The sequence below is a fragment of the Camellia sinensis genome, unplaced genomic scaffold (genome assembly GCF_055761805.1).
Source record: "Camellia sinensis isolate YWXY unplaced genomic scaffold, ASM5576180v1 Unanchor14, whole genome shotgun sequence".
Taxonomy (NCBI): Eukaryota; Viridiplantae; Streptophyta; class Magnoliopsida; order Ericales; family Theaceae; genus Camellia; species Camellia sinensis.
In genome coordinates this window covers 3,439,067-3,457,183 of record NW_028129020.1, presented here as the reverse complement: position 1 = coordinate 3,457,183, position 18,117 = coordinate 3,439,067, and positions in this window count along the sequence as shown.

The window sequence follows — 18,117 nt, the reverse complement described above, 5'->3', positions numbered from 1 at the left end:
ATACGGGGTTTCCATACCATTTCTTGCGCATTACGGTTCGAACACCCGAACACCTATACGGATTCTCCTGCACAGTGGCAGATATGTAAATACGTGGTTTACATACCATTTCTTGCGCATTACGGTTCGAACACCCGAACACTTACACGGATTCTCCTGCACAGTGGCAGATATGTAAATACGTGGTTTACATACCATTTCTTGCGCATTACGGTTCGAACACCCGAACACTTATACGGATTCTCCTGCACAGTGGAAGATATGTAAATACGTGGTTTACATACCATTTCTTGCGCATTATGGTTCGAACACCCGAACACCTATACGGATTCTCCTGCACAGTGGCAGATATGTAAATACGGGGTTTGCATACCATTTCTTGCGCATTACGCTTCGAACACTCGAACACCTATACGGATTCTCCTGCACAGTGGCAGATATGTAAATACGGGGTTTCCGTACCATTTCTTGCGCATTACGGTTCGAACATTCGAACACCTATACGGATTCTCCTGCACAGTGGCAGATATGTAAATACGGGGTTGACATACCATTTCTTGCGTATTACGGTTCGAACACTCGAACACCTATACGGATTCTCCTGCACAGTGGCAGATATGTAAATACGGGGTTTGCATACCATTTCTTGCGCATTACGCTTCGAACACTCGAACACCTATACGGATTCTCCTGCACAGTGGCAGATATGTAAATACGGGGTTTCCATACCATTTCTTGCGCATTACGGTTCGAACACTAGAACACCTATACGGATTCTCCTGCACAGTGGCAGATATGTAAATACGGGATTTCCGTACCATTTCTTGCGCATTACGGTTCGAACACTCGCACACCTATACGGATTCTCCTGCACAGTGGCAGATATGTAAATACGGGATTTCCGTACCATTTCTTGCGCATTACGGTTCGAACACTCGAACACCTATACGGATTCTATTGCACAGTGGCAGATATATAAATACGGGGTTGACATACCATTTCTTGCGCATTACGGTTCGAACACTCGAACACCTATACGGATTCTCCTACACAGTGGCAGATATGTAAATACGGGGTTTGCATACCATTTCTTGCGCATTACGCTTCGAACACTCGAACACCTATACGGATTCTCCTGCACGGTGGCAGATATGTAAATACGGGGTTGACATACCATTTCTTGCGCATTACGGTTCGAACACCCGAACACCTATAAGGATTCTCCTGCACTGTGGCAGATATGTAAATACGGGGTTTCCATACCATTTCTTGCGCATTACGGTTCGAACACCCGAACACCTATACGGATTCTCCTGCACAGTGGCAGATATGTAAATGCGGGGTTTGCATACCATTTCTTGCGAATTACGCTTCGAACACTCGAACACCTATACGGATTCTCCTCCACAGTGGCAGATATGTAAATACGGGGCTTACATACCATTTCTTGCGCATTACGGTTCGAACACCCGAACACCTATACGGATTCTCCTGCACAATGGCAGATATGTAAATACGGGGTTTACATACCATTTCTTGCGCATTACGGTTCGAACACCCGAACACTTATACGGATTCTCCTGCACAGTGGCAGATATGTAAATACGGGGTTTCCATACCATTTCTTGCGCATTACGGTTCGAACACTCGAACACATATACGGATTCTCCTGCACAGTGGCAGATATGTAAATACGGGGTTTCCGTACCATTTCTTGCGCATTACGGTTCGAACATTCGAACACCTATACGGATTCTCCTGCACAGTGGCAGATATGTAAATACGGGGTTGACATACCATCTCTTGCGCATTACGGTTCGAACATTCGAACTCCTATACGGATTCTCCTGCACAGTGGCAGATATGTAAATACGGGGTTTCCATACCATTTCTTGCGCATTACGGTTCGAACACTCGAATACCTATACGGATTCTCCTGCACAGTGGCAGATATGTAAATACGGGATTTCCGTACCATTTCTTGCGCATTACGGTTCGAACACTCGAACACCTATACGGATTCTATTGCACAGTGGCAGATATGTAAATACGGGGTTTCCATACCATTTCTTGCGCATTACGGTTCGAACACTCGAACACCTATACGGATTCTCCTGCACAGTGGCAGATATCTAAATACGGGATTTCCGTACCATTTCTTGCGCATTACGGTTCGAACACTCGAACACCTATACGGATTCCATTGCACAGTGGCAGATATGTATATACGGGGTTTGCATACGATTTCTTGCGCATTACGGTTCGAACACTCGAACACCTATACGGATTCTCCTGCACAGTGGCAGATATGTAAATACGGGGTTTGCATACGATTTCTTGCGCATTACGGTTCGAACACTCGAACACCTATAAGGATTCTCCTACACTGTGGCAGATATGTAAATACGGGGTTTCCATACCATTTCTTGCGCATTACGGTTCGAACACTCGCACACCTATACGGATTCTCCTGCACAGTGGCAGATATGTAAATACGTGGTTTACATACCATTTCTTGCGCATTATGGTTCGAACACCCGAACACCTATACGGATTCTCCTGCACAGTGGCAGATATGTAAATACGGGGTTTGCATACCATTTCTTGCGCATTACGCTTTGAACACTCGAACACCTATACGGATTCTCCTGCACAGTGGCAGATATGTAAATACGGGGTTTCCGTACCATTTCTTGCGCATTACGGTTCGAACATTCGAACACCTGTACGGATTCTCCTGCACAGTGGCAGATATGTAAATACGGGGTTGACATACCATTTCTTGCGTATTACGGTTCGAACACTCGAACACCTATACGGATTCTCCTGCACAGTGGCAGATATATAAATACGAGGTTTGCATACCATTTCTTGCGCATTACGCTTCGAACACCCGAACACCTATAAGGATTCTCCTGCACAGTGGCAGATATGTAAATACGGGGTTTCCATACCATTTCTTGCGCATTACGGTTCGAACACCCGAACACCTATACGGATTCTCCTGCACAGTGGCAGATATGTAAATACGTGGTTTACATACCATTTCTTGCGCATTACGGTTCGAACACCCGAACACCTATAAGGATTCTCCTGCAGAGTGGCAGATATGTAAATACGGGGTTTCCATACCATTTCTTGCGCATTACGGTTCGAACACCCGAACACCTATACGGATTCTCCTGCACAGTGGCAGATATGTAAATACGTGGTTTACATACCATTTCTTGCGCATTACGGTTCGAACACCCGAACACTTATACGGATTCTCCTGCACAGTGGCAGATATGTAAATACGTGGTTTACATACCATTTCTTGCGCATTACGGTTCGAACACCCGAACACTTATACGGATTCTCCTGCACAGTGGAAGATATGTAAATACGTGGTTTACATACCATTTCTTGCGCATTATGGTTCGAACACCCGAACACCTATACGGATTCTCCTGCACAGTGGCAGATATGTAAATACGGGGTTTGCATACCATTTCTTGCGCATTACGCTTCGAACACTCGAACACCTATACGGATTCTCCTGCACAGTGGCAGATATGTAAATACGGTGTTTCCGTACCATTTCTTGCGCATTACGGTTCGAACATTCGAACACCTATACGGATTCTCCTGCACAGTGGCAGATATGTAAATACGGGGTTGACATACCATTTCTTGCGTATTACGGTTCGAACACTCGAACACCTATACGGATTCTCCTGCACAGTGGCAGATATGTAAATACGGGGTTTGCATACCATTTCTTGCGCATTACGCTTCGAACACTCGAACAGCTATACGGATTCTCCTGCACAGTGGCAGATATGTAAATACGGGGTTTCCATACCATTTCTTGCGCATTACGGTTCGAACACTAGAACACCTATACGGATTCTCCTGCACAGTGGCAGATATGTAAATACGGGATTTCCGTACCATTTCTTGCGTATTACGGTTCGAACACTCGAACACCTATACGGATTCTATTGCACAGTGGCAGATATGTAAATACGGGGTTTGCATACGATTTCTTGCGCATTACGGTTCGAACACTCGAACACCTATACGGATTCTCCTGCACAGTGGCAGATATGTAAATACGGGGTTTGCATACGATTTCTTGCGCATTACGGTTCGAACACTCGAACACCTATAAGGATTCTCCTACACTGTGGCAGATATGTAAATACGGGGTTTCCATACCATTTCTTGCGCATTACGGTTCGAACACTCGAACACCTATACGGATTCTCCTGCACAGTGGCAGATATGTAAATACGTGGTTTACATACCATTTCTTGCGCATTATGGTTCGAACACCCGAACACCTATACGGATTCTCCTGCACAGTGGCAGATATGTAAATACGGGGTTTGCATACCATTTCTTGCGCATTACGCTTCGAACACTCGAACACCTATACAGATTCTCCTCCACTGTGGCAGATATGTAAATACGGGGTTTCCGTACCATTTCTTGCGCATTACGGTTCGAACATTCGAACACCTGTACGGATTCTCCTGCACAGTGGCAGATATGTAAATACGGGGTTGACATACCATTTCTTGCGTATTACGGTTCGAACACTCGAACACCTATACGGATTCTCCTGCACAGTGGCAGATATGTAAATACGGGGTTTGCATACCATTTCTTGCGCATTACGCTTCGAACACTCGAACACCTATACGGATTCTCCTGCACAGTGGCAGATATGTAAATACGGGGTTTCCATACCATTTCTTGCGCATTACGGTTCGAACACCCGAACACCTATACGGATTCTCCTGCACAGTGGCAGATATGTAAATACGGGGTTTCCATACCATTTCTTGCGCATTACGGTTCGAACACTCGAACACCTATACGGATTCTCCTGCACAGTGGCAGATATGTAAATACGGGGTTTCCGTACCATTTCTTGCGCATTACGGTTCGAACAATCGAACACCTATACGGATTCTCCTGCACAGCGGCAGATATGTAAATACGGGGTTGACATACCATTTCTTGCGCATTACGGTTCGAACACTCGAACACCTATACGGATTCTCCTACACAGTGGCAGATATGTAAATACGGGGTTTGCATACCATTTCTTGCGCATTACGCTTCGAACACTCGAACACCTATACGGATTCTCCTGCACAGTGGCAGATATGTAAATACGGGGTTGACATACCATTTCTTGCGCATTACGGTTCGAACACCCGAACACCTATAAGGATTCTCCTGCACAGTGGCAGATATGTAAATACGGGGTTTCCATACCATTTCTTGCGCATTACGGTTCGAACACTCGAACACCTATACGGATTCTCCTGCACAGTGGCAGATATGTAAATATGGGGTTTGCATACCATTTCTTGCGCATTACGCTTCGAACACTCGAACACCTATACGGATTCTCCTGCACAGTGGCAGATATGTAAATACGGGGTTTCCATACCATTTCTTGCGCATTACGGTTCGAACACCCGAACACCTATAAGGATTCTCCTGCACAGTGGCAGATATGTAAATACGGGGTTTCCATACCATTTCTTGCGCATTACGGTTCGAACACTCGAACACCTATACGGATTCTCCTGCACAGTGGCAGATATGTAAATACGGGGTTTGCATACCATTTCTTGCGCATTACGCTTCGAACACTCGAACACCTATACGGATTCTCCTGCACAGTGGCAGATATGTAAATACGGGGTTTCCATACAATTTCTTGCGCATTACGGTTCGAACACCCGAACACCTATACGGATTCTCCTGCACAGTGGCAGATATGTAAATACGGGGTTTCCATACCATTTCTTGCGCATTACGGTTCGAACACGCGAACACCTATACGGATTCTCCTGCACAGTGGCAGATATGTAAATACGGGGTTGACATACCATTTCTTGCGCATTACGGTTCGAACACCCGAACACCTATAAGGATTCTCCTGCACAGTGGCAGATATGTAAATACGGGGTTTCCATACCATTTCTTGCGCATTACGGTTCGAACACCCGAACACCTATACGGATTCTCCTGCACAGTGGCAGATATGTAAATACGTGGTTTACATACCATTTCTTGCGCATTACGGTTCGAACACCCGAACACTTATACGGATTCTCCTGCACAGTGGCAGATATGTAAATACGTGGTTTACATACCATTTCTTGCGCATTACGGTTCGAACACCTGAACACTTATACGGATTCTCCTGCACAGTGGCAGATATGTAAATACGTGGTTTACATACCATTTCTTGCGCATTATGGTTCGAACACCCGAACACCTATACGGATTCTCCTGCACAGTGGCAGATATGTAAATACGGGGTTTACATACCATTTCTTGCGCATTACGCTTCGAACACTCGAACACCTATACGGATTCTCCTGCACAGTGGCAGATATGTAAATACGGGGTTTCCGTACCATTTCTTGCGCATTACGGTTCGAACATTCGAACACCTGTACGGATTCTCCTGCACAGTGGCAGATATGTAAATACGGGGTTGACATACCATTTCTTGCGTATTTCGGTTCGAACACTCGAACACCTATACGGATTCTCCTGCACAGTGGCAGATATGTAAATACGGGGTTTGCATACCATTTCTTGCGCATTACGCTTCGAACACTCGAACACCTATACGGATTCTCCTGCACAGTGGCAGATATGTAAATACGGGGTTTCTATACCATTTCTTGCGCATTACGGTTCGAACACTAGAACACCTATACGGATTCTCCTGCACAGTGGCAGATATGTAAATACGGGATTTCCGTACCATTTCTTGCGCATTACGGTTCGAACACTCGAACACCTATACGGATTCTATTGCACAGTGGCAGATATGTAAATACGGGGTTTGCATACGATTTCTTGCGCATTACGGTTCGAACACTCGAACACCTATAAGGATTCTGCTGCACTGTGGCAGATATGTAAATACGGGGTTTCCATACCATTTCTTGCGCATTACGGTTCGAACACTCAAACACCTATACGGATTCTCCTGCACAGTGGCAGATATGTAAATACGTGGTTTACATACCATTTCTTGCGCATTATGGTTCGAACACCCGAACACCTATACGGATTCTCCTGCACAGTGGCAGATATGTAAATACGGGGTTTGCATACCAAATTTTGCGCATTACGCTTCGAACACTCGAACACCTATACGGATTCTCCTGCACTGTGGCAGATATGTAAATACGGGGTTTCCGTACCATTTCTTGCGCATTACGGTTCGAACATTCGAACACCTGTACGGATTCTCCTGCACAGTGGCAGATATGTAAATACGGGGTTGACATACCATTTCTTGCGTATTACGGTTCGAACACGCGAACACCTATACGGATTCTCCTGCACAGTGGCAGATATGTAAATACGGGGTTTGCATACCATTTCTTGCGCATTACGCTTCGAACACTCGAACACCTATACGGATTCTCCTGCAAAGTGGCAGATATGTAAATACGGGGTTTCCATACCATTTCTTGCGCATTACGGTTCGAACAACCGAACACCTATACGGATTCTCCTGCACAGTGGCAGATATGTAAATACGGGGTTTCCATACCATTTCTTGCGCATTACGGTTCGAACACTCGAACACCTATACGGATTCTCCTGCACAGTGGCAGATATGTAAATACGGGGTTTCCGTACCATTTCTTGCGCATTACGGTTCGAACAATCGAACACCTATACGGATTCTATTGCACAGTGGCAGATATGTAAATACGGGGTTTGCATACCATTTCTTGCGCATTACGGTTCGAACACTCGAACACCTATACGGATTCTCCTGCACAGTGGCAGATATGTAAATACGGGGTTTGCATACGATTTCTTGCGCATTACGCTTCGAACACTCGAACACCTATAAAGATTCTCCTGCACTGTGGCAGATATGTAAATACGGGGTTGACATACCATTTCTTGCGCATTACGGTTCGAACACTCGAACACCTATACGGATTCTCCTGCACAGTGGCAGATATGTAAATACGTGGTTTACATACCATTTCTTGCGCATTATGGTTCGAACACCCGAACACCTATACGGATTCTCCTGCACAGTGGCAGATATGTAAATACGGGGTTTGCATACCATTTCTTGCGCATTACGCTTCGAACACTCGAACACCTATACGGATTCTCCTGCACAGTGGCAGATATGTAAATACGGGGTTTCCGTACCATTTCTTGCGCATTACGGTTCGAACATTCGAACACCTGTACGGATTCTCCTGCACAGTGGCAGATATGTAAATACGGGGTTGACATACCATTTCTTGCGTATTACGGTTCGAACACTCGAACACCTATACGGATTCTCCTGCACAGTGGCAGATATGTAAATACGGGGTTTGCATACCATTTCTTGCGCATTACGCTTCGAACACTCGAACACCTATACGGATTCTCCTGCACAGTGGCAGATATGTAAATACGGGGTTTCCATACCATTTCTTGCGCATTACGGTTCGAACACCCGAACACCTATACGGATTCTCCTGCACAGTGGCAGATATGTAAATACGGGGTTTCCATACCATTTCTTGCGCATTACGGTTCGAACACTCGAACACCTATACGGATTCTCCTGCACAGTGGCAGATATGTGAATACGGGGTTTCCGTACCATTTCTTGCGCATTACGGTTCGAACAATCGAACACCTATACGGATTATCCTGCACAGTGGCAGATATGTAAATATGGGGTTGACATACCATTTTGTTGCGCATTACGGTTCGAACACTCGAACACCTATACGGATTCTCCTACACAGTGGCAGATATGTAAATACGGGGTTTGCATACCATTTCTTGCGCATTACGCTTCGAACCCTCGAACACCTATACGGATTCTCCTGCACAGTGGCAAATATGTAAATACGGGGTTCACATACCATTTCTTGCGCATTACGGTTCGAACACCCGAACACCTATAAGGATTCTCCTGCACAGTGGCAGATATGTAAATACGGGGTTTCCATACCATTTCTTGCGCATTACGGTTCGAACACTCGAACACCTATACGGATTCTCCTACACAGTGGCAGATATGTAAATACGGGGTTTGCATACCATTTCTTGCGCATTACGCTTCGAACACTCGAACACCTATACGGATTCTCCTGCACAGTGGCAGATATGTAAATACGGGGTTTCCATACCATTTCTTGCGCATTACGGTTCGAACACTCGAACACCTATACGGATTCTCCTGCACAGTGGCAGATATGTAAATACGTGGTTTACATACCATTTCTTGCGCATTATGGTTCGAACACCCGAACACCTATACGGATTCTCCTGCACAGTGGCAGATATGTAAATACGGGGTTTGCATACCATTTCTTGCGCATTACGCTTCGAAAACTCGAACACCTATACGGATTCTCCTGCACAGTGGCAGATATGTAAATACGGGGTTTCCGTACCATTTCTTGCGCATTACGGTTCGAACATTCGAACACCTGTACGGATTCTCCTGCACAGTGGCAGATATGTAAATACGGGGTTGACATACCATTTCTTGCGTATTACGGTTCGAACACTCGAACACCTATACGGATTCTCCTACACAGTGGCAGATATGTAAATACGGGGTTTGCATACCATTTCTTGCGCATTACGCTTCGAACACTCGAACACCTATACGGATTCTCCTGCACAGTGGCAGATATGTAAATACGGGGTTTCCATACCATTTCTTGCGCATTACGGTTCGAACACCCGAACACCTATACGGATTCTCCTGCACAGTGGCAGATATGTAAATACGGGGTTTCCATACCATTTCTTGCGCATTACGGTTCGAACACTCGAACACCTATACGGATTCTCCTGCACAGTGGCAGATATGTAAATACGGGGTTTCCGTACCATTCCTTGCGCATTACGGTTCGAACAATCGAACACCTATACGGATTCTATTGCACAGTGGCAGATATGTAAATACGGGGTTTGCATACCATTTCTTGCGCATTACGGTTCGAACACTCGAACACCTATACGGATTCTCCTGCACAGTGGCAGATATGTAAATACGGGGTTTGCATACGATTTCTTGCGCGTTACGCTTCGAACACTCGAACACCTATAAGGATTCTCCTGCACTGTGGCAGATATGTAAATACGGGGTTGACATACCATTTCTTGCGCATTACGGTTCGAACACTCGAACACCTATACGGATTCTCCTGCACAGTGGCAGATATGTAAATACGTGGTTTACATACCATTTCTTGCGCATTATGGTTCGAACAGCCGAACACCTATACGGATTCTCCTGCACAGTGGCAGATATGTAAATACGGGGTTTGCATACCATTTCTTGCGCATTACGCTTCGAACACTCGAACACCAATACGGATTCTCCTGCACAGTGGCAGATATGTAAATACGGGGTTTCCGTACCATTTCTTGCGCATTACGGTTCGAACATTCGAACACCTGTACGGATTCTCCTGCACAGTGGCAGATATGTAAATACGGGGTTGACATACCATTTCTTGCGTATTACGGTTCGAACACTCGAACACCTATACGGATTCTCCTGCACAGTGGCAGATATGTAAATACGGGGTTTGCATACCATTTCTTGCGCATTACGCTTCGAACACTCGAACACCTATACGGATTCTCCTGCACAGTGGCAGATATGTAAATACGGGGTTTCCATACCATTTCTTGCGCATTACGGTTCGAACACCCGAACACCTATACGGATTCTCCTGCACAGTGGCAGAGATGTAAATACGGGGTTTCCATACCATTTCTTGCGCATTACGGTTCGAACACTCGAACACCTATACGGATTCTCCTGCACAGTGGCAGATATGTAAATACGGGGTTTCCGTACCATTTCTTGCGCATTACGGTTCGAACAATCGAACACCTATACGGATTATCCTGCACAGTGGCAGATATGTAAATATGGGGTTGACATACCATTTCTTGCGCATTACGGTTCGAACACTCGAACACCTATACGGATTCTCCTACACAGTGGCAGATATGTAAATACGGGGTTTGCATACCATTTCTTGCGCATTACGCTTCGAACACTCGAACACCTATACGGATTCTCCTGCACAGTGGCAGATATGTAAATACGGGGTTCACATACCATTTCTTGCGCATTACGGTTCGAACACCCGAACACCTATAAGGATTCTCATGCACAGTGGCAGATATGTAAATACGGGGTTTCCATACCATTTCTTGCGCATTACGGTTCGAACACTCGAACAGCTATACGGATTCTCCTACACAGTGGCAGATATGTAAATACGGGGTTTGCATACCATTTCTTGCGCATTACGCTTCGAACACTCGAACACCTATACGGATTCTCCTGCACAGTGGCAGATATGTAAATACGGGGTTTCCATACCATTTCTTGCGCATTACGGTTCGAACACTCGAACACCTATACGGATTCTCCTGCACAGTGGCAGATATGTAAATACGTGGTTTACATACCATTTCTTGCGCATTATGGTTCGAACACCCGAACACCTATACGGATTCTCCTGCACAGTGGCAGATATGTAAATACGGGGTTTGCATACCATTTCTTGCGCATTACGCTTCGAAAACTCGAACACCTATACGGATTCTCCTGCACAGTGGCAGATATGTAAATACGGGGTTTCCGTACCATTTCTTGCGCATTACAGTTCGACCATTCGAACACCTGTACGGATTCTCCTGCACAGTGGCAGATATGTAAATACGGGGTTGACATACCATTTCTTGCGTATTACGGTTCGAACACTCGAACACCTATACGGATTCTCCTACACAGTGGCAGATATGTAAATACGGGGTTTGCATACCATTTCTTGCGCATTACGCTTCGAACACTCGAACACCTATACGGATTCTCCTGCACAGTGGCAGATATGTAAATACGGGGTTTCCATACCATTTCTTGCGCATTACGGTTCGAACACCCGAACACCTATACGGATTCTCCTGCACAGTGGCAGATATGTAAATACGGGGTTTCCATACCATTTCTTGCGCATTACGGTTCGAACACTCGAACACCTATACGGATTCTCCTGCACAGTGGCAGATATGTAAATACGGGGTTTCCGTACCATTTCTTGCGCATTACGGTTCGAACAATCGAACACCTATACGGATTCTCCTGCACAGTGGCAGATATGAAAATACGGGGTTGACATACCATTTCTTGCGCATTACGGTTCGAACACTCGAACCCCTATACGGATTCTCCTACACAGTGGCAGATATGTAAATACGGGGTTTGCATACCATTTCTTGCGTATTACGCTTCGAACACTCGAACACCTATACGGATTCTCCTGCACAGTGGCAGATATGTAAATACGGGGTTGACATACCATTTCTTGCGCATTACGGTTCGAACACCCGAACACCTATAAGGATTCTCCTGCACAGTGGCAGATATGTAAATACGGGGTTTCCATACCATTTCTTGCGCATTACGGTTCGAACACCCGAACACTTATACGGATTCTCCTGCACAGTGGCAGATATGTAAATACGTGGTTTACATACCATTTCTTGCGCATTATGGTTCGAACACCCGAACACCTATACGGATTCTCCTGCACAGTGGCAGATATGTAAATACGGGGTTTGCATACCATTTCTTGCGCATTACGCTTCGAACACTCGAACACCTATACGGATTCTCCTGCACAGTGGCAGATATGTAAATACGGGGTTTCCGTACCATTTCTTGCGCATTACGGTTCGAACACTCGAACACCTATACGGATTCTCCTGCACAGTGGCAGATATGTAAATACGGGGTTTGCATACCATTTCTTGCGCATTACGCTTCGAACACCCGAACACCTATACGGATTCTCCTGCACAGTGGCAGATATGTAAATACGGGGTTTCCATACCATTTCTTGCGCATTACGGTTCGAACACCCGAACACCTATACGGATTCTCCTGCACAGTGGCAGATATGTAAATACGGGGTTTCCATACCATTTCTTGCGCATTACGGTTCGAACACTCGAACACCTATACGGATTCTCCTGCACAGTGGCAGATATGTAAATACGGGGTTTCCGTACCATTTCTTGCGCATTACGGTTCGAACAATCGAACACCTATACGGATTCTCCTGCACAGTGGCAGATATGAAAATACGGGGTTGACATACCATTTCTTGCGCATTACGGTTCGAACACTCGAACACCTATATGGATTCTCCTGCACAGTGGCAGATATGTAAATACGGGGTTCACATACCATTTCTTGCGCATTACGGTTCGAACACCCGAACACCTATAAGGATTCTCATGCACAGTGGCAGATATGTAAATACGGGGTTTCCATACCATTTCTTGCGCATTACGGTTCGAACACTCGAACACCTATACGGATTCTCCTACACAGTGGCAGATATGTAAATACGGGGTTTGCATACCATTTCTTGCGCATTACGCTTCGAACACTCGAACACCTATACGGATTCTCCTGCACAGTGGCAGATATGTAAATACGGGGTTTCCATACCATTTCTTGCGCATTACGGTTCGAACACTCGAACACCTATACGGATTCTCCTGCACAGTGGCAGATATGTAAATACGTGGTTTACATACCATTTCTTGCGCATTATGGTTCGAACACCCGAACACCTATACGGATTCTCCTGCACAGTGGCAGATATGTAAATACGGGGTTTGCATACCATTTCTTGCGCATTACGCTTCGAAAACTCGAACACCTATACGGATTCTCCTGCACAGTGGCAGATATGTAAATACGGGGTTTCCGTACCATTTCTTGCGCATTACGGTTCGAACATTCGAACACCTGTACGGATTCTCCTGCACAGTGGCAGATATGTAAATACGGGGTTGACATACCATTTCTTGCGTATTACGGTTCGAACACTCGAACACCTATACGGATTCTCCTACACAGTGGCAGATATGTAAATACGGGGTTTGCATACCATTTCTTGCGCATTACGCTTCGAACACTCGAACAGCTATACGGATTCTCCTGCACAGTGGCAGATATGTAAATACGGGGTTTCCATACCATTTCTTACGCATTACGGTTCGAACACCCGAACACCTATACGGATTCTCCTGCACAGTGGCAGATATGTAAATACGGGGTTTCCATACCATTTCTTGCGCATTACGGTTCGAACACTCGAACACCTATACGGATTCTCCTGCACAGTGGCAGATATGTAAATACGGGGTTTCCGTACCATTTCTTGCGCATTACGGTTCGAACAATCGAACACCTATACGGATTCTCCTGCACAGTGGCAGATATGAAAATACGGGGTTGACATACCATTTCTTGCGCATTACGGTTCGAACACTCGAACCCCTATACGGATTCTCCTACACAGTGGCAGATATGTAAATACGGGGTTTGCATACCATTTCTTGCGTATTACGCTTCGAACACTCGAACACCTATACGGATTCTCCTGCACAGTGGCAGATATGTAAATACGGGGTTGACATACCATTTCTTGCGCATTACGGTTCGAACACCCGAACACCTATAAGGATTCTCCTGCACAGTGGCAGATATGTAAATACGGGGTTTCCATACCATTTCTTGCGCATTACGGTTCGAACACCCGAACACTTATACGGATTCTCCTGCACAGTGGCAGATATGTAAATACGTGGTTTACATACCATTTCTTGCGCATTATGGTTCGAACACCCGAACACCTATACGGATTCTCCTGCACAGTGGCAGATATGTAAATACGGGGTTTGCATACCATTTCTTGCGCATTACGCTTCGAACACTCGAACACCTATACGGATTCTCCGGCACAGTGGCAGATATGTAAATACGGGGTTTCCGTACCATTTCTTGCGCATTACGGTTCGAACACTCGAACACCTATACGGATTCTCCTGCACAGTGGCAGATATGTAAATACGGGGTTTGCATACCATTTCTTGCGCATTACGCTTCGAACACCCGAACACCTATACGGATTCTCCTGCACAGTGGCAGATATGTAAATACGGTGTTTCCATACCATTTCTTGCGCATTACGGTTCGAACACCCGAACACCTATACGGATTCTCCTGCACAGTGGCAGATATGTAAATACGGGGTTTCCATACCATTTCTTGCGCATTACGGTTCGAACACTCGAACACCTATACGGATTCTCCTGCACAGTGGCAGATATGTAAATACGGGGTTTCCGTACCATTTCTTGCGCATTACGGTTCGAACAATCGAACACCTATACGGATTCTCCTGCACAGTGGCAGATATGAAAATACGGGGTTGACATACCATTTCTTGCGCATTACGGTTCGAACACTCGAACACCTATATGGATTCTCCTGCACAGTGGCAGATATGTAAATACGGGGTTCACATACCATTTCTTGCGCATTACGGTTCGAACACCCGAACACCTATAAGGATTCTCATGCACAGTGGCAGATATGTAAATACGGGGTTTCCATACCATTTCTTGCGCATTACGGTTCGAACACTCGAACACCTATACGGATTCTCCTACACAGTGGCAGATATGTAAATACGGGGTTTGCATACCATTTCTTGCGCATTACGCTTCGAACACTCGAACACCTATACGGATTCTCCTGCACAGTGGCAGATATGTAAATACGGGGTTTCCATACCATTTCTTGCGCATTACGGTTCGAACACTCGAACACCTATACGGATTCTCCTGCACAGTGGCAGATATGTAAATACGTGGTTTACATACCATTTCTTGCGCATTATGGTTCGAACACCCGAACACCTATACGGATTCTCCTGCACAGTGGCAGATATGTAAATACGGGGTTTGCATACCATTTCTTGCGCATTACGCTTCGAAAACTCGAACACCTATACGGATTCTCCTGCACAGTGGCAGATATGTAAATACGGGGTTTCCGTACCATTTCTTGCGCATTACGGTTCGAACATTCGAACACCTGTACGGATTCTCCTGCACAGTGGCAGATATGTAAATACGGGGTTGACATACCATTTCTTGCGTATTACGGTTCGAACACTCGAACACCTATACGGATTCTCCTACACAGTGGCAGATATGTAAATACGGGGTTTGCAGACCATTTCTTGCGCATTACGCTTCGAACACTCGAACAGCTATACGGATTCTCCTGCACAGTGGCAGATATGTAAATACGGGGTTTCCATACCATTTCTTGCGCATTACGGTTCGAACACCCGAACACCTATACGGATTCTCCTGCACAGTGGCAGATATGTAAATACGGGGTTTCCATACCATTTCTTGCGCATTACGGTTCGAACACTCGAACACCTATACGGATTCTCCTGCACAGTGGCAGATATGTAAATACGGGGTTTCCGTACCATTTCTTGCGCATTACGGTTCGAACAATCGAACACCTATACGGATTCTCCTGCACAGTGGCAGATATGAAAATACGGGGTTGACATACCATTTCTTGCGCATTACGGTTCGAACACTCGAACCCCTATACGGATTCTCCTACACAGTGGCAGATATGTAAATACGGGGTTTGCATACCATTTCTTGCGTATTACGCTTCGAACACTCGAACACCTATACGGATTCTCCTGCACAGTGGCAGATATGTAAATACGGGGTTGACATACCATTTCTTGCGCATTACGGTTCGAACACCCGAACACCTATAAGGATTCTCCTGCACAGTGGCAGATATGTAAATACGGGGTTTCCATACCATTTCTTGCGCATTACGGTTCGAACACCCGAACACTTATACGGATTCTCCTGCACAGTGGCAGATATGTAAATACGTGGTTTACATACCATTTCTTGCGCATTATGGTTCGAACACCCGAACACCTATACGGATTCTCCTGCACAGTGGCAGATATGTAAATACGGGGTTTGCATACCATTTCTTGCGCATTACGCTTCGAACACTCGAACACCTATACGGATTCTCCTGCACAGTGGCAGATATGTAAATACGGGGTTTCCGTACCATTTCTTGCGCATTACGGTTCGAACACTCGAACACCTATACGGATTCTCCTGCACAGTGGCAGATATGTAAATACGGGGTTTGCATACCATTTCTTGCGCATTACGCTTCGAACACCCGAACACCTATACGGATTCTCCTGCACAGTGGCAGATATGTAAATACGGGGTTTCCATACCATTATTTGCGCATTACGGTTCGAACACCCGAACACCTATACGGATTCTCCTGCACAGTGGCAGATATGTAAATACGGGGTTTCCATACCATTTCTTGCGCATTACGGTTCGAACACTCGAACACCTATACGGATTCTCCTGCACAGTGGCAGATATGTAAATACGGGGTTTCCGTACCATTTCTTGCGCATTACGGTTCGAACAATCGAACACCTATACGGATTCTCCTGCACAGTGGCAGATATGAAAATACGGGGTTGACATACCATTTCTTGCGCATTACGGTTCGAACACTCGAACACCTATATGGATTCTCCTACACAGTGGCAGATATGTAAATACGGGGTTTGCATACCATTTCTTGCGCATTACGCTTCGAACACTCGAACACCTATACGGATTCTCCTGCACAGTGGCAGATATGTAAATACGGGGTTTCCATACCATTTCTTGCGCATTACGGTTCGAACACCCGAACACTTATACGGATTCTCCTGCACAGTGGCAGATATGTAAATACGTGGTTTACATACCATTTCTTGCGCATTAGGGTTCGAACACCCGAACACCTATACGGATTCTCCTGCACAGTGGCAGATATGTAAATACGGGGTTTGCATACCATTTCTTGCGCATTACGCTTCGAACACTCGAACACCTATACGGATTCTCCTGCACAGTGGCAGATATGTAAATACGGGGTTTCCGTACCATTTCTTGCGCATTACGGTTCGAACAATCGAACACCTGTACGGATTCTCCTGCACAGTGGCAGATATGTAAATACGGGGTTGACATACCATTTCTTGCGTATTACGGTTCGAACACTCGAACACCTATAAGGATTCTCCTGCACAGTAGCAGATATGTAAATACGGGGTTTGCATACCATTTCTTGCGCATTACGCTTCGAACACTCGA